The sequence below is a fragment of the Excalfactoria chinensis genome, chromosome 9 (genome assembly GCF_039878825.1).
Source record: "Excalfactoria chinensis isolate bCotChi1 chromosome 9, bCotChi1.hap2, whole genome shotgun sequence".
Taxonomy (NCBI): Eukaryota; Metazoa; Chordata; class Aves; order Galliformes; family Phasianidae; genus Excalfactoria; species Excalfactoria chinensis.
This window is the reverse complement of record NC_092833.1, coordinates 14760946-14780130: the sequence shown is the minus strand read 5'-3', so window position 1 is coordinate 14780130 and position 19185 is coordinate 14760946. Positions and strand designations below refer to the sequence as shown.

The 19185-nt window shown below is 37.3% G+C and overlaps 1 protein-coding gene across 4 annotated transcripts in view; it reads left to right on the top strand.

Annotated features, from left to right (window-relative positions):
* The window catches only part of NAALADL2 (N-acetylated alpha-linked acidic dipeptidase like 2), a 355925-nt gene that overhangs the window by 31997 nt on the left and 304743 nt on the right, over window positions 1–19185 (top strand). For 3 of the 4 annotated variants that reach the window (XM_072344515.1, XM_072344516.1, XM_072344517.1), the window contains exon 2: window positions 1086–1145. The gene's annotated coding sequence lies outside the window, so the exon portion shown is untranslated. Of the gene's footprint in view, window positions 1–1085; window positions 1146–19185 lie in introns of those variants that run through there. The other variant, XM_072344518.1, reaches the window with a different exon arrangement.

Here is a 19185-nt window from a genome sequence, read left to right as displayed (position 1 = left end):
TGTCAGATGGAAGTATTTCCTGATTATGGATTACTGCACTGCTTCTGTTAAGACTGTCAAGCAAAATGCTTGCTACTGCTTTGGAACTCGTAAAGATGACCCAACCCTCTTCTTATTTTTTCCTGCCTGAATACTTGAATCTCATTTAAAAGAGTTAGAAATAGAGGTGTAGTTTTGTTTTTTTGTTTTTCGAAAGTGTTTTGCCTGTTAACAGAGGATGAGGTACTGGTATGACCTGAGGAGGTACCACTCCCATTGAAAGATAATGTGTGATGTAGTACTATGCAGCACATTTCATCTACGAGGAAGGGTTGTTGGTGGAAAGCTTGGGAATGAAATGATTCAAACTGGAGGTATTCCAGAAGTGCACTTGAGCTCTAGGTCCTCTGGTGTACGGCCTCTTCCTGAATAGTATGCAGTTGTGTATGGTTACAGTTATTAAAATCCCCCCTGCTTCTGATTGTTCTCGCAGTATTTGCAGGACAAGTTTCATGTCCTATTAAAAATAACCCTATTTTTGCAATGTGGAAAATGTGAACACAAGGGGTTCCTAGAGTGGGTAGGAATGCTTTGTGGGCTTTCTATTTCTTAACATCAGTATTTTTTTTGTCGAATAAGGTCATTTTCAAGAGTGTTCAGTACCATGCAAAATGAAGTTTAATTTTGCTCTATGCTACTTATTTGTTGCTAAAATTGTGACAGGGCTTCCATAGATAACTTTTTAGTAAGACAGTGAGTAAGGTAGGAATAAGAGCTGTGATACTGATTAGAGGAGGCTGAGTAGGGTTTTTCGTGGTGCTAATGCTTTCCAAATTGGGGAGTAGCAGATTGAAAGTGAAGGGCATATTCCTTGTCGAAGGAAAGTGTTAGAGTGGTCCTAATGCAGAATCTCATTAAAGGAACTGTCAGGATTTCTCTATTTTACCATCACCTCCCCTATTCTATAAGAGTCAGCTGTCGTTTTGAGTGAGCATACTGCCGAAGAGGCATTTACAAATAAATGAAAAATGTCACAATTGATTATACTTCTTAGAGAGCGCTCTGTGTCAGGTTTGTCACAAACCCTTTGTTATTCTCTTTTTCAGATTTCTTGTCTGGACATTGGAAATAACTTTTGGATCTGGGCTTCTTTCTGGTGACCCAGGGTAAGCTCCTTGGATTTTTACGACCTCGTGTTAACACCTGTGTACCAGTTAAATAACATTACCTTTTCAGTGCCTAGGAAGGATGAAATGTTAGAAATGCTTACCGCTTACCTGGCAAGGATATATCAAAGTTGCATATCACAAACCACCCTGGAGAATTCCACTAACATAATGGTTCTGCTTCATATTTTCTTTAACATGGGCATATTTGTGATTTATGGTAATTACTTGGAAATGTTGCATGCAGCTGTACTATACATATAATATATATATAGCTGTTTTTCTGTTGTTTCTAAAGAATATATAATTCCAAGTAGATGGTATTCTTTCTCTCAATATTTATTTATAATTTTCCATTTCTTTTTAGTGTATGTTATATAGTTATTAGAGTACATATTGCTGCCTTTAAGCATATTGAAAGTAAACTGCTTTTGTGTAGGTGCTGGCTGAGTAAATTAATCTAATGAGTATTATCAAGGAACCCTCTAAGTGCAAAAGTATTAGCATAAGAATGGATATTGGTTAGAATTTCATTATAAGAAATACTTGAGATAATTTTAATGCTGGGAAATATCTAATCTACTGTCAGTTTTGGAGAGTTTTTAATTTTCTGCTTCAACTTCAGTTTTGTAACAGCATTCAAAAGCGTATGGAGTGTTTTACTGAAACCGCTGTGAAAGAGAACCTCGTTAACATGTATAGAATTGCTCATGATCCTTGAAAGAGGAGTTTAAGGTTTTTAATGATGAACACAGTGCTACTCTTAAAAGTAATTTTTAGACAGCACCAAGTCTCTATTTTGGCGTGTGTTGTTTTTAACGTACTTTAAAAAGTTACTGAAGTTAATCCCTATTTCTTCTAATCACAGTGTTGTTAAAACCTATGAACAGAGGATAGTAACATAACAGTCATTTTTGTATGCTTGATTGTAAGGTAGCCTGATCAGCTCTACACAGCAGCCCTTTCTTTGCATTACTATATACATATTTGGCAGGTACTTGTACATTTTAAACATGACAGTTTTGATCTTCAGATGGAAGATCACAAATGTCAGTCACATTATCATATATTTTAAGTAACTGTTAACTGTCAGTCAGGTTTTTTTGTTCAACTAAAATTCAAACTTTGTTAATTGAAGAACGTGCTTACTTTGTACTTTGAGCAGACTCTCCTTTATTTACATGGTAGTACAAACACGTGGATGATCGGGCTCACTAAGGCCATCTCTCATTATCTGTCATCCAAGGTGGGCAGCTCACCCTTTCTTTTTTTCTCCTATTTATATTACAATACGGTCTGAGACCTGAATCCTGTACAAAGATAGAAAATGAGTTCTGGCAGTATGAAAACTGATAACATAATTTCACTGAATAAACCAGACAGTTCAGGACTGTTGTTCATGTAATTAATTATTAGTGTTACTGTAAACAAAGAGGGAAGGAAAACTTGAAATGAAAAATGAAATGGAACTCGACTTTGCCAACTCTACATATTCTCCAGCCTCCTTCCCTCCATATATTTGACTTCAATGATACAGTAAATTGTATTTAGGTAAATCTAAATAGAAGCCTGTAGCATTTCTAATGTGGATGGGCGTGCATTTGTGAATAAAACAAGACTGCAAAGAGAAATCTAGAGCATTTTCTATCTAGCAAGGTATGGCTAAATATGATTATGCAGATTTGCAGAATCTCAGACTTAACCACCAGCAAATCTCTGCATATAATAAGGATACTTAGCTTCATAATGATGCTGATATTGATTTGTGCCAGCCTCTTCTTTTAAAATGAGCATATTCTGATGCATAGTTGTGCATCTGTAAATTTCTGTACTCCAGCTGATTGCATATATGAGAATTGCTTCCATATAGTGGTCTGAATCATGAGATTTCTGTCAACTCCTGGATGGTCCCTACAAGCAACTGTTAAAATGGTACTGATTAGCAAAATTACCATGGGTTATATTCTGACTTTAGTGGAAGATTAAGATCAACATCAAATAACAAATATAATAATAAAAAAAAGAAAAATCAATGCACTAACAGTACTGCTGCTTATTTGGTTGACTAGAAGATCACAAGTATGAAATGAGCCTAGGAAAAGCTGAAGGCATAGAGTATTCACTCCATTGGGAGCCCTTCCTGTCTTGTATGTTAGACAGTGCTGTACTGCTAGAATTTCCAGTAAACTTATTTTCAGTTAGGAACAAGGGCAGAGGGAATTGACTGTTTCTTTCTGAATTAGTTATGTTCTCACACTACAAATTAAAATGTTATAAATAGTAAAATTTCAGTTTAACTGATTGTTTTTTTTAGTAACCAGACTCTTCATGGTGGCAACATTAATTTATTTGGTTGGCTTGTGAGCCAAGAATATTCTTTCAACCTCTTTTCATATAAATATATCATTTTACTATTGAAATTAATAAAGAAGGTGCCAAATTTTGGGTGCTGGGGACTCACAGATCTTATAAATCAGTGGGATTAATTGCAGACATTTCCTAATCCCCAAGGGTTTCATGGGATTAGATGGCACACATAAATATCAGCTGAAAAAGCAACAGAAGAAGAGGGGTGAATTAAGGTAGAATAATCTGGTCAAGTGGGAAAATATACGATTTGGCAGAGTCGGTATTCATGAGTTTGTTAATAAAGTTTTTACTATTTCACTTTTAGGCGATCAATCTAAACATTTGAGAAGTCTTTCTTATTTGAATAGGTTGGTTTCCAGCACCTTTTCCAACTTGTTCTGTTGCCACTTGAGTGACTGTGTTATTCCTTAGACTTCCGTGATATCACTCCTAGAGTAAAGAAATAGTTTCTCAACATCCTTTATTTGAGGGTACTTGGTGTTTTCACTCTGCTTGGCACTGCTGTTGTCTTTTAGCTGTTTAGACAAAACAACAACTGTGTTATCCAAATGGTTTTCTCTGAACAAGTTTCCTCTGTAAGCTTCAAGATGGCTTAGATGCTTCAAGTGTTGTAGTAGAATTCATAGCAGATAATAAAAGGAAGCAGAAGCTGCCCACAAGATAAGGCTAATAATTTTCAGCTCCTTCTAGCCATGGCTAAATTAATTGGTTTTTAGTAACTTGTTATTCAAGTGAGAATAAGGAGGTAAAACAAATCTTAGACATTTCTGTTGTTGTATGTTGATCAAGCCTGAGCCACTCAGTTTTAGAGGCTGGATGGGGCAAAGCTAATCACTTGCCTAATTGATCATTCCTTCTGTTCCTTCTATCTGTAATGTGTTAATAGTGGTTGGAAATTAACTATCAGAAAATCCCACAGACTATAAAGGAAAAAGCCATGAAGTACCATAATGATAAAGTAGTTTTGTCTTTGTAATCGCCAGAGCAAAAGCAGAGGAGGAAGTGCATGTGCTGACCCCTAAGTTCTGAAAGAGTCTTTAGTCAAACTGTGACTTGAGATGGTTGTAGGATGCTCATCTATGCAGAATATACTTGGGAGCGCGGGGAACTATTTTTGACTAATTTCCTCAAGTCATTATTTTAGTGAGAACATCTTGGGAATAGTTTCAGTGCTCAGAAGTGTTAGCTGGACTTAATGCATTTTAATTTTTTCCTCTTGAAATCTTAGTATTTGTTTAAGCAACCAATAATGATAATTGCTACTGGGTTTTTCACATTTGCTAAAACAAAATGGTTCCATATATACTTTGAAACAAGCAAATAGACCTGTGTTTCTGTAAGAAAATCAATGAATGATAGGGCCCACCATAGGGCTATTAAAGATGCTGAAGGGACTGGAGCACTTTTAGGAAAGGCTGAGAGAGCTGGGACTGCTCAGCCTGCAGTGGAGGAAGCTCAGGAGGGAATTTCTTGCGTGCCCATAAATATCTGTAGGGAGAGTTCTGAGAGGATGAAGACAGGTTCTTTTTACCAGTGCCTGGTGTCAGGATGAGAGGCATTGAACGCAAATTGGGACATAAGAGGTTCCCTCTAAGCACTGGGAAGCATTTCTATGCTGTGACAGAGGCTGTGGTGACACAGGCTGCCCAGTGAGAGTTTAGGGTCTCCTCTTTTGGATTTGTTGTAGTTTCCATGGAAACAAATAGGCGGCATTAGTTTAGAGTGACATACATAAATAATGCCATAATGAAAGTAACTGGGATTTCAGCTTCTACAAGGAGGATAATAATGTAGTGCTTTGCAAAATTGATTTTGAAAGCCTCACATTTCAATGGCTTGTTTAAAGACAGGGTTGATCAGATTAAGGGCAGGCAGGTCCATTGTTTTTTAGGAAGATTCAGGAGTTATTTTTTTACTATTTTCACCTCTGTTCCTCAGAGTCCATCTGTGCCTTTCATTGAAATCATCTGTGCCTGCTCTGTTAAAACCTTCTGCTCTGAGAGTTGCTGACTTTGTTGTTACAGACCTCACTGATTTGCTTTGAGTCAACTGACTAGCATTTATTACAAGCTTTATCTTGGATGTTATTTTTATGAAGTATGACGCGTTGAGGTAAATAGGATCCTTTATCCTAGACAGTACTATCACTGTTTTAGTCAGCACTTGTAAGATGAATCTTTCACAAAATGATAGATGGCATTTCAAAAGTATAATTTCATGAGCTCAATTTACCTCACCTGAAAGACATCTTTTTGGTGCATCGCTATAGAACTTTTCCTTTAAAACATAAGAGGACGTTTTTCCTACCTACAAAGTGCAGTGCCAAAAATAAATAAGTATGCTCTTTTTTTCTTTCCCCTTTACAATGTAAGTAATAAGTACTTTCCATTTCCTTTCAAGGCTTCTAAAGCTTATTTAATCCACTTTCTTCTGTGTTTTTCTGCTTCTATGCCCAGTTCTTCATTTAGCTGTTAGTTCCTTTCTTCTCTACACAAATATAACAAAAAATCTGCCTAGTACCTACGTGCTGAGACACAACTAGTAGAAATATAGGATAGGGTGTGGGCAGAACTGAAGCGCTTAGTAGAGACAGAGGCAAAAATGGGGGATGTAGCCATTGACGTTTTAGGTTTAAGTTGTTGACAGTTCTGTAATATTTATAATAATTTGCAGTAGGAACTAATAGAATTCTTTGACTTTTCAGCAATATTTGTTCTGCAGGAAGCATGCTACCTTTCTTCCTCAATGTTTTTCATTCATGTCTTTCCTATACCTTAGGATCAGGTGAAGCTTGACAAATGAAAACATTCTTATGAGTTGTCTTCAAGCTATGCTTCAGATTTTTCTTTCTTGTCCTTTTTCCAGTAAGAACTAACAGTTCAAATGTTTTTTATAGTTCCTTTATGACAGCCATTTCAGATACCAAGTGCTGAATAAATAAAGTCTCCTTCCTACCTGAAGGAGCTAGCTGGGATTTTTTTCAGTTTTTTATTTTATTTTCTTTCAAAATCTGTTGCAGTACAAAATGTAGTTGGTTGTCATAGTAAAGAAGGTGGTGTGATATTGAAATGAGAGCATAATTAAAATTATTTTTCTTTTTCTCAGGTCTTGGAACAAAGTGTTACTTAAACCTTTTTCTTAGAGGTATTACACCTAACAAGTTCTCTTGAGAGAAATGACAGCAAAGCAGCTAGGCTATCAACACAAATACAGAATGGCTGCATTCCCCTGGGCTTGCTTAAATTTGAAAGTAGGTAGGAACTGTGAAGAAATATACTGCAATCTGGCAAAGAAGCTGCAGCATAGCTCCAGTGGCCCCAGATGCAGTAATGTACCAATATAAAAATCTCATATTAACCTAGAATATAGGTAACATCATAAAACACCCTGAAGTTGCTTAGCTTACATACATCCTCAATACATCATCTTCAGTGTCCTGTGATGCTGAGATTGGTTTATGCTGTAAATGGAAACCATTCCTTTTACCTGCTGCAGAAAAAAGGTCATGTGCATTGGGCTCTATGTGTTAGACCAACACACTAAACACAAAATGACCACTGAGCTGATAAAGCAGGCAAGTAATATTGTGCTTTTGCTCTTAGTTTTATGGCAGGTTAAGGTTCACTAAGGTTCTGAAGCCATTTGTGTATATGACATTCATATGACTAGTCATTTGGTATTTGAACTAAGCAGGGCAGGGGATATAGCAATAATTCTTGGACATTTCAAATGTTTGCTATTCTTTTTAATCTGGAACACTTAGTCCTAAGTTAGTCTGTATGGTATTTGTTTTATTGTAACCCTCTCTAGGAATATATGAATGTCTTCCCATATTAAATCAGTAGTAATGTTTCTGCAGGGGCACAACTCCTCTGTTTCCATTTCAGAAACATGTAACAACTAATCTATTTTCTCTTTTGAGGAGGAGCTTGACTCAGGGTTTGTGGTGAAAGGTGTAATTGAATTTGTAGAAACGTGTTTCCTAAAAAGTAGAGATTGATTTTGCTGGCTTTCAGTGGAGTCTGGCAGACAATACCCTAAGTAGATGCTCTTGACTAAGAAAGAAAGATGCTCTTCATTGAGTTATGTACATTATCAACAAGGAGCACAGCAGTATAGAGATTCATAGATGTAGACAACAGCTTTAAAGCAGCAGGACACAACTATGTTGATTATTACTGTATGTGGCTGTGCTCTTTTTACTTACTGGTACACCGAGTACTCCAAGTGTTCTACGGCAGAGCACAGGGGAGAGCTTGTGCAGTGAGGCTCAGATAGACCCAGATTCACCGTGGTTTTGCCAAAGGTTGATCAGATGCAGAGCAAATTTGGTGTGGAAGTCTTGCAATCGTGAGTTTGTGGTCCCTCCATTATGCACTCACACACATTTGAAAACCTCCTTTCGAGTTGTTGGTGTCCTACATGATCAACAAGCTTTGACTTGCAGGAAGAAATCACTATCTTGTCATGAACCTTAATTTTCTGACTGAACTGTATAATTCCCTTAAAAAACTGATTTCTGGTGAATATATTACTTTGAAATCAATCAAAATGGGTACTTTTAGTGGGTATTTTCTTGTGAATTCTGTTACTTTGCTGTCTTTGCTGAGATCTACTGTTGGTGTGTGTACGTATGGCTATGTATGATACTCATATGTTTTTAATGTACATAAGCAAAAATAGTTCTTTGTGAAGGTCAGTTGTTAACAGTTATCTTAGAAATGAAATAATGTAATTTCAGTATCATATACTGAAACAATGAAACTTTATAGGACTCTTACATACAAAACTGATGGACTATGACAGTATAGTTTTCACGACCACATTAAAGTGTAATTAATGTTTTCTGTAACTATTCTTTTATGACCCATTAATTAGGTGAAAATAGATACAAATAGTGTCTATCATAGTTTGAATTCTAAAGATTAATTTTGTGATAACTGTGGAATCCTCCAGTTCTGGCCTTCAACTGTCCCATTTGAAAATGGAACAAAATTGATGATTCTTATGTAGTTAACAAAAATTAGTATTGATAAGATCCAGAAAGTGTTTAATTAGAAAGATTTTTTTTCACAACAGCCCCTTTTGTTGGTATTATGTTACATTGGTGTGCTGTGTAACAACTAATTGATGTGTATTTAAGGGAAATTACCTGCTGCATTCTGCAACGGTGAGGAATTTACTATAACAGCTGAAGACTTTTCGTATTTATCCAGTAGTTGGTCTGCTGATGAGTTTACTTCTGTCAGTAGAGCTGAAAATAAATGCAGATTCCTAAGCAAGTTCTCTTTGTTAAGGAAATAAGCGTGCATATTAATTTTGGCATCACTTTCAACCAACCATTCTGCACGTATGAGTGTGCTCCAGTCCCACAGTTCAGGCAGTTTGTAATGGTGCAGTCTTCCCTTCTCAACCCTCAAATTTGCATAATGGGGAGAGAAAAACGGAGACTGACTTGGCCCAGTTCCATGGAGATCAGTAAAACAAAAATAACTAGGTGGTATAGCTGAATAAGCAGTGGGGTTATGAGATGATTCTGGATTTTGACACTCTCTAAAGTAATCTAAAATTGTAAATTAACAACCTTTCCACTCTGTACATGAACTTCCACACTGCTGTTTTGTAGGAAAAAAAGCAACCTCCACCTATGTTTAGCTGCCTTAGATTTCATGTTCTGGGAGTGCAGCAATGCTGAAGCTGTTTCTTTACAAAAAAGAAGTGTTTGGTGTTGTTGTTGTTGTTTGTTTTCAGACTTGTCTACATTATATCACAGTATATCACCTTCCCTTTTGCATGGTGCTCTGTGTAAGGATATACGGAGACATTTCTGATGCTTTTCACTTCTTCTGTTGTGTTTCATTAATCTCAGTGGGATTAAATTGATGTTACAATTCACAGTAACCTACATTAGAATCAGGTTCACTTGCTATTGATTTCTAAGTTTTTGGGGTTTTTTATGGTTTGTGTGAAGCTTTAGAAAAGAAATCACAACAGAAGGTGAATGAGAATATTAGTAGAAAAAGTGAAATTGTGTCAGAATTCACACGTCTGTCAGATTCAATAGAAGCATAGAGTAGAAGAAACCTGTTTCTTGGTAAGTCTTTACATTCAAAGTTCAAACATTGTTTTGAATCTTTCCCAAAAATCCAGGTAGCAAAATGTTCTTATGTTGTTACTGCCATGAATGTTTGCATTTCCTCCAGTTTAATGATAGCCACACAGTTTATCTGTATGAAGATAAAATTGTATCTGATATTCCTTTCTTCAACTATCGGTCCACCAAAGAAGGCTCTTATAACTGCAGGAGGTGCAGTTGGGAAACCTGGTGAATCTGTAGGTGCTGTGCTGTGGGAAGGTGGCTTGACGGTCAGCACTCTGCTTAATTGAAGTTTCCTGTAGGCTCTGTAGGGTTCACTCTATTCTACCAATGGTATGTTTTCAGTTTTACTGGAAGTGTTATTCTGGATGCTTTTTTTCTAAATGGTTTCTCCTTTTTTCACTATCAGCACATTCATTTCTCTCGACTTCTCGTTCACTTATCCCTTGTGTTTCTAATTAACATTTCAAAATCACTACATGTCCTCTGTTGTGAATAAACTGTGCTTGTCTGCATTCCAGCAGCACACCTCAACTGTGAATGCAATACCAATTAGTATTGCTTTCATTAGTTAAAAGCGTCTTTCATGTTTGAGCTTATTCTCAAATGGTGATATGTTCACTAGTTTTTATCTGTCAGACCTTATGTCATAAATGCTGGATTAAGGAAAAGTTTTGCTGCTTACTCAGCCTAAAGAGTTTATCTTAGTGTAATCAGTAAAACATGCGCCTTTTTATAGCCCTCTGCGTAAGAATGAATAAGGCAAGCAGCAAATATCTGAAAAGATGTGTATTGCTTGTCAAAATGGACCTCACCTAGAAAAATATCTTTAATCTGCTGATTTGTTTCCTATTACGTTACCAAATCATAAGGGGATACGAGTGTCGAAGCAAAATATTTTCAGAGACTGAATTTTGTCTACCTCATACTTGTAGTTTTACTGTACCGTTCTGTTTCTTGATCACATAAAGTAATTGCAACAGTGAGGCAAGGGGTCAGGTACAGGCAAGCTATAAATAAATGATTTGAAAAATAAAAGCTGTATGGCTTAAAATTTACTTTCAAAGCTTTGGGAGCGTTAAGTCATTTCCCTGTCTCACCAGACAGAACAGGTCAGCACGTCTCTCTTTGCTCCTTCTGAGGAAGCTGCAGCCAGCAATGCAGTCATCCCTCAGCCTCCTTCAAACCAAATGAGCCATCTTCAGCCATGTCCTTCTGTCCTTTTGTCATTCTTGTTTCCCTCCTTTGGATATGTTGTCATATTTTTATATCCTTCCTGCCTTGTTCTCATGATTGGTTAGATCATCTGTTACCATGGGCGAGACTATAATGGATCTACACACGTGGCAGTGTGTCTGAGGGTGCTTAATTAGTTTGAGGCTCAGTAAACATCCCAAATGAGAGATGGCTGCATGATCTGTGTCATGACAGTCAGGAAAGAGAGAATTCACCAAAGCTTCTGTACTTAGGAGTTAACAAACAGAACCAGGTAAGCAATGCTGGCTACGTAAGTATGAGGCCAGTGTCACCTTGGTCACTGTTGCCAAGCACTCATAGAACTCTAAGCCTTGAAGCTTTTGTTTCTCAGCTGTTCTATTGTGTGGCATACGTGTGGTCTCAGAAGTTTAATTCTGTAATATAGAGCTGGCTTTGTATCTTAAAATAAAGACAATAAATTCCAGCACTTGGTATTTTAAGATGGTATCACTAGTATTTAATGTGTTTGCATTAAAGCTGAAATGTGTAAATTACAAAAACATACTTCATGAAACAAAGGGAACTCTTGACATTGTCATAGCCTTGATATAGATATGTTGAGTAGTTCAGTGTATGAGGTGTATTGTTATAACTTGGCAAGCTCAAACACAGAATTATTGATCTCTAGGCTGCAGTAACACTTTGAAGAGTGTTCTCCATGTATATTTCTGCTAGTCAGTATTCTTCACTTCCTGCTTTTGCTCTACGTTATGTTTTTTGTGGATAAACTGTTCAGTGTTAAAGAACTTGGGTGAAAGCTCTTAGCTTTTGATGGTGTTTCCTGTCGGATATAAGAAAAATAGGTTATGATATCAGGCCTAAGGACTGATCAGAGATAGTAATTGTCTCTTGAAATTGAATTTAATAAATGTTTGAACCATAGGAATCAGTTTAGAAACATGATACCTGTGTGTTAAATGTATGGAAATTTAGTTCACTGCGTTAGTGAATCTGCAGTTGTAGCTACAGAGAAATTCAAAACAATTAATTAATGGTGTTACTATTTAAGTACTAAGTCAAGGTTATATCTCTCTAAAAGACGTGATACAGCTCAGCTGGACACTTGTGGGCTTGATGCAGACAGAAATTGTGTGGTTAAGTTAATTCATGTGTGCAATGCATAAGGTTGGTCGGGATGATCACAGTTGCCCTCTATAAACACTATTTGTTAAAATGTGCATTTCTTCTTTTGAAGAAGCACAGAACACCCATTATTAGAAGTGAGATGCCAATAGGTTACATAGGTTGGGATAAGAAGATAATTATGAAACTGCAATTAGCTGGAAGGATGAAATAAATGCCTACAGGAAAGTGATAAAGTAATTGCTGGTTTCATGGATGCTCTAAAGTAATTTTGACTTGTTTATCCTTTTCAGATTTATTTTGTCTTAAAATCTTAACATATGCATAGTATTGATTGTCATAATTACGAGAGAGTCCACCAGTTTTGTCAGTCTCAATTTCCTGGTATATTTGTCTTAGAAAAGCAGGACTTTGTGCTTTTAATCTGAGCTCCAACATGCCTTATCTCACAGAAGATAGAAAGGTACATTGATGGTAACTTACAGGTAAAAGCACTGCTGGTCAAACTGCACGTTACTTCCCCCAGAATATCCCTGTTGAGAACAGCGAGTGACTTAGGAAATCATGATTTTGTATACTGGCTAATGATTCAGAATAGTAATTCTAGATAAACTAAGTTTGTAATTAACTTTCAAGAAACTTTTTTTTACTTTCATAATTGGTAGCTTTGTTATAATGTTTGATGCATTCTTATGAACTATGTTTTGCCTCCCATGTAGTCCTATGTAGGAAGAAGCTTTCTACTTAAATGGGAACAAGCTGCCACTTGTTTTCTCCCTTTGTATAGGGAATATACTGGGTTGCTTGTCATGAACTGTAGTTACCTTAAAGTATGTCAGAACTTAGTAGTGACTGACCCCTGTACCTGGGAATATTTAAACAGGAGCCCATGAGGAAATTGAACAGAGCAAAGCAAATTGAATTGGCTTTAAGAATTTGTGACCTTTCTGTCCTACATATCAAATTCATTTTTCTCAAATGCTGTTCATATTGTGCTGCATATTAATTGCATTTTGCATATTCGTTATTCATAATATACCACTGGTAATAACATAAAATTACTTTTTTAATTCCCAGTGATACCTTAATTTAATGTTTCATTTACTTCTCTTCTTTAACTAATCTTCTGTCCTCTGAACAAATTTGATTAAAATCATTTCATTTATTAAAAAGAAATAGGCTAAACTGTATTGATTTGGTCCCACCAGGAGCCAGTATAAGAAATTTCTTTTTGGGGTTTTCCTTTCATTGTGGTGGAGAATTTAAGGGGAGTAGATGTCTCATTAAAGCTTGGAAATAGAAAAATAAATAATAATTAAAAAGAAAAAAAAAGAGTAGTAGAAGAAATGACCTGCTTTAGTCACTGCTTCCTTACTTGCCAGGAAAGCCTTTCTACTTTCTCTCATCTCCTGAAGCTGTAATGAATGAATTTGTAAGATATGGGGCAGTAGAATGATGACAGGCAGTGTGCTCTGCTTACATCTTTCCCTGGTGCTGCTGAGGGGAAAACTCACTCCAGAGGACTTGTGGGATTGCTTGCCTTTTGCTTGCGTGTCAGGCTGAGCAGGGCCAGCAACAGGGATCTTTAGGATGGGGTAACGAAGCTGTGTAACTGACCCTGCTGGAATGCTGCATTATCTCCTGGTCGAAGGAGCCTTTATGTTTGTTGCCTCCGGAAGAATCAGCAAAGCCTTGTGACACGGTGTCATGGTTTTGTGCTGTCAATATTCTACATCATGACATCATGTGCGGTATGAACTGTTTTGGTGGTATAAGAAAGTGTAATAGAGGGTATGTGGAAGTGTAATAGAGGGTATGTGGAAGTGTAATAGAGGGTATGTGGAAGTGTAATAGAGGGTATGTGGAAGTGTAACAGAGGGTATGTGGAAGTGTAACAGAGGGTATGTGGAAGTGTAACAGAGGGTATGTGGAAGTGTGGAAGGTTCATGCTCCAGATCTGTGGAATGGCAGCATCCCGAGTACTCAGCCCTTGGAGGAAACTACATATCCCAGGGGACAACGCGGCCAGAGATGAATCACCAGAGGAGGAGGACACACATATAATCTCGCTCCCAGGCTGGAACGTCCCTCTTTTCGCCCTGTCTATCGCTTTGGAGCGCTCCATCCCTGCTGTCTCGCTCTATCAGCAACGTTCCAGCCTGTCGCCTAGAGATTGCAGTAGGCCCCCGGTTCTCCGGGACTCTTTTTCTCTCTTTCTTTTTCTCTGCCTTGTTTGATATAGTAGTTGTAGTTATATTGTATCATATTGTGTCTCGTATTTAGTAAAATAAGTTCTTTCCTTAGATTGCTGCCGTTGTTTTTGTTCATTTCTCCCCTTCTAGGGGCAGCAGCCTCTATCACGGGTAAATCTAGATAACCCGATTACACACGGGATGAAGGCTATTGAGGTTAAATGTTCTCCTTTTACTGCACAAATAGACCTGTAGAGCCATTTTGTTGGTTTGCAGCAAGTTTTAATGTTTAGACCTTGTTTCTTTACACAGAGAAGTGAAGATATATCACAGTGTTATCTAGATGAATTGCTACAACCACGAATGTCAGCCTTACAGTTTTTATGATGCAGTCAGTATGTTGCACTTCACTTGTGCCAACATACATAGTTCTTGGAATCTCGCAGTGCAAGCTTGCTAAGTGGTTCTGGATAGGTGCCTCAAAATCCTCACTTCAAAGCTTGTGGGGAAGAAAGAAAATTGAATAAGCCAGAAAGTTCAGAAATGAGCACTGATTCTTGATGGAAGTTATTTAATCATTAAGCATGCTTTCTGCTCTGTGTTTTGTGGAAGACAAAAAATTAAGCTTGTGCTAACATTTAGAAGTTGAATTAATGCCTTATAATTGTAAATTTACACTTATTAATTTCCTTGGCTTTGGTGTAACTGTTGGTAGTTTAACTTTCCTTCTCTCCTACTGATTTATATGATTTTTCCTGCTTGTTGTTATACATTTCTGTGTAATTAGGATGTCATCTCCTTTTTTCTTGGTCTGTTAGGTTGAGTTAATATCTCAGGGAAGGGTGGTGCTGCGTTGTTAACTGATTGGCTAGATCAGTAGGGAGGAGTTAATGTGTTCATCAGTGAATTTAAGCACTGGTCTTTTCCAAATCTAGAATTATAATGATGCACTCTCAATACACTTGCATTTATTTTTGAGGTTATCTGTTGCAGCTCTCTCATATGTCTGATTAACTGCATTCACAAGTGTTATTTGCTGTTTGTATAGTGACAGCTTTTTTGGAAGGGAGTGTCAATGAAATTTAATGCTGTATCTGCTGGCATTTTTGAATCCTTTGAGTGCTCATTAAGTAGGTCAGCTGTTCACTTCTTAAACACTTTCAATAGTGTGAATTAGCAAGCATCTGCCTTATTTGTAAGCACTCATTTCTCATATTCATTCTAATTTTTATTCAATAGCTACTTTATCTTTTTCTACTCCCCAGCCTTGATTCTGCAAAAACATGAAACTGATTTTGTGATATCACAATTCAGTACATTATCCCCATAGCATTAGCCTCTGTTACTCCTACTGTGTGATCATCATTAGTACATGGACTTGTCTTCTGAAGTGCAGTACGCTTCCAGCAGTGCTTTACTGAAATACTGCTGCTGTTGCTTGCATTGTGCCAGAGCCACGTCCTACTGGCTCAGCTTGGAGGCAGAATGAGCTCTGGGCAAGGCCTGTGTGCGTGCTGCTTTATTTTGAAGAGTTAGGTGGGGTTTAATCTGTGCACAATCGACATTCATGAATGAATTTCAGCCACAGAAAATGAATGTCTCAGGTCCAGTGATGAGGCATGTGTTTTCTTTTACAGAGGATTTGTGTTCTGCTTTTACAGATGCGTGCGTGTGTAGAAGAGCAGTGCTCAGTAATTGTTTCTTCAGGCCTCATCTCTCTGACATGTGGATTCACTGCTGTAGACAGACTGATAACTTTGTTACTTGCCTACAGTGAGCAGGAAATAATACAGAAATATCCAGTGGCTGCTCAGAAGTTTGGAAGGTCTTTGAGAAATGAGATGTGCTGGGATTTCCTGGTTTTAATTTTAACTGGAACAATCTTACATTCATAAATTCAACAAATGTCACAGACTCAATGATGACTGAAGTTGAATTCATTCACTTGGGCTTTGCTTTCTTGCTAACATCTCAATAACTGTAGCTTTTAACACTTGTCTGAGAGAGAACATTTCAAGAGAGGTGTATGTCCTATGGAAAGCAGTGTTGAAAAGAATTGCCATTTGGATATTATGGCATTTTTTCTTTTTTCCTAGGAACTAAAGTACCAAAGTACTTGTTGCATTAAATGCAGTGATAACCTTGTAGTGTTTGAAAGACTGCACCAAAGTGTCTGGCAGTTTAGGAGAGAGCCCAGATGTAAAACAAGAGGGAGCAGCAAGCATGCAGAGCTGCCTCTTGTGCCGCTTAGGTGCTTTGCCTTGATCTGCTTATTTCTTGTCACTTACACAGTTCTTTACTCCTTATCTTTGTCTGACAACCCTATATAACTTGACTCACTCTATATTATTACTTCCATTTCTTGCCATTCCTTCCACTTCTTCTTAAGATCCTTTCCTGACAACTTTGTGTAATAAATTGTTTTTGTATTGACTAAAGGAAGGATCTGACACTTCAGACTTGCACTGTGCTGTTAGTTTTGCAGAACTCTTCTGATCTGATCTGTCAAATGTTTTTCAGCAATTTGCATAGATTTTGTGCAGTGTTAGTGTCAGTGTGGCTGTGCGGGGTGAATGCCAATAGGTGAAAAGCATTCATTTCTGTTTTGTTATGAGGAATGGTAGAACTCTAAGGTCCTAAATGTTCCTTTGTGGAGGAAGATGCTGTATACCCTAATGTAGACAAGATGCAGGACCAGGCTAATGAGAGCTCTGGTGTGTAAGGAGTAGAGAAAGAATTACCTTTTCGGATGTCTTTCCTTCCTTAATTAGTATACACTTGCTGAAAGATAATGAGTGATAGAGTTTTTGATGGGGTAAGAAAAAAAATAGCAGGATGAAGGCATTTGTGTTATAGACCAGATGCATCAGGTTAGTTTTTCAGCTGATACAATTTGACACTGATGACATGGATTGCTCTAGCTAATGATCTGCAGATTATTCATGCTGTCGTTTTCAGGAAATAAATAAATAAACGAAGAGGAAATCAGAGAGCACTTAATTACAACACGTAAAGCTGAGCACAAAGGAGGATAATTTAGTTAAAATATGGAAGCCAAAGAATAATGCTCTGGCCATACTGCTTGTAGTAAGATTACATTACGCTGCCAGTGCTTTGGAAGAAACCATATGCCTGCTGTCTGAGGCTGCAGTATGGAGATGCATGGGAATCTCACCATACACCACACTACTGGTCTCTTATCTAGTCTTGTGTGACAAATAATTCTGCTCAGCTTGTCAGCAGTGACAGCTGAGACTTTTTACTTAGATGCCTTGACAGTGCTTGTATTAAGCAGCCAGGGCCATACAGTCCATTAAGTTTTTGTAAAATGAACTGTCTGCTACTTGCTGTCTCACTGATACTGGCAGCATTTGTGAGCTATAATCCTCTCCAGTTGCCGGCTGCTTGAGTGAGTGCCTTCAGCCATCTGACAGGTAGCAAATGGTGCGGTTTTTAGTGGAGAGTCTTCGGGGCATAATATTATCTCAGAGGGAAGATAGAATTCCACTGAATTTTAGAAGATGGTCCAAGTATATTGCAGAAGAAAATCATCTTCCCTGAAATGAAAATAGACAAAAATGTATTGTCCATTGCTTGTGGCTAGGAAATGTGTGCAAATAAGAGACAAGTACTGCTGTACAAAGATGTGAGATGTGGTCTGTGTACCATTTGAATCTCATGATGTTATTGCTCAACATACTGCCTACTCTGTAGCAGATAATTTGAAAATAAAGCAGCTTTTAAAGCTGGAATTTCAGTTTTTATGAAATACTGATAGAGTTATCTGCAGTTGCTGATGTAACCGTTTATAACCTGATGGTAAATGAAACGAAGTCCATTTTGAATTCTTCGATAAATGTGTGGAAGAAATTGCACAATGAAGTTCCTTCTTTTCCTTTGAATTCTTCGATAAATGTGTGGAAGAAATTGCACAATGAAGTTCCTTTCCTTAGTGTTTTTATGCCGTGAGCGTACTGAGTGATGTTCCAGTCCAGCTTCTGTCTGAGGACTTGGTGCAGCACAGCGGATTTTCCAGCGGTGCAGATGCAGTACCTTGGCCTCTGGATATATGAGTTGGTGTGATAGGTGCTCTCTTGCTGATGTTGGAGAGATTTTGTTTCAGTTCACTGCAGCTGAACTGTGACCAATATATTGGCTTCACAGAATAGTAAAATATTAAATTTTCTGTTAGGAGTGTGTTTAAAAGCCTGAAGTTAAGGCATTTTCTGGATGTAATTATGTACACACATGCATACGCACTTGTTATGTTGAACAGTTTAGTGAATATTATGCTAAAATAAGTAGATGTTCTTAGATAGTGAAACCCGCATTTTGTTTTGAAACAATTTCTCAAAATATAAATACTAAAAAAAATGTGGATTTACTTGTTAAAATTCTGCTTGATTTCTAAGTCGTACATGTGAATTATTATTGGTTAATCAGTACATTATTTTATTTCTGTCCTCTGCAGGCATTTCAGGAATGTATGTACTACTTAGCATAAGGGCAGAAAGATAAAGATGAGATAAGACTGGAGTCCAAGTAGAAATTCTTTTAACTTATATTTTGTGTTTTGTATATTATAATTTTTATTTCTTTATAAATCTTAGTCCAACTTTTATTTTGCTATATTAATTTGTCAATAAATACATAACATATATTGCTTTTGTATACCGAGAATCATAGAACCTTTAGAACTGGAAGGGACCTCTTAAGGCCAACTAGTCCAACTCCCCTGCGATGAACAGGGATACCACAGCTAGATCAGGTTGCCCAAGTCCTTATCCAGTCTTGCTTTCAAAGTCTTCAGGAATGGAACATCAAGCACAACACTAGGTAACCTGTTCCAGTACCTCACTGCCTTCAAATGTAGGTTGTACTTAGTACCACTGTGTATGATACCTCTCCAAGCTGTTGTTCACAGAAACCACCTGTGATGTTTTCAAGGTCAGTACATTACAGGGTCAGCACTGAAGTTTTTTCAGTGTCACCATTTAAAATAAATAAATATAAGAGCTCTGGAAGTTATTTGTATAAGTGT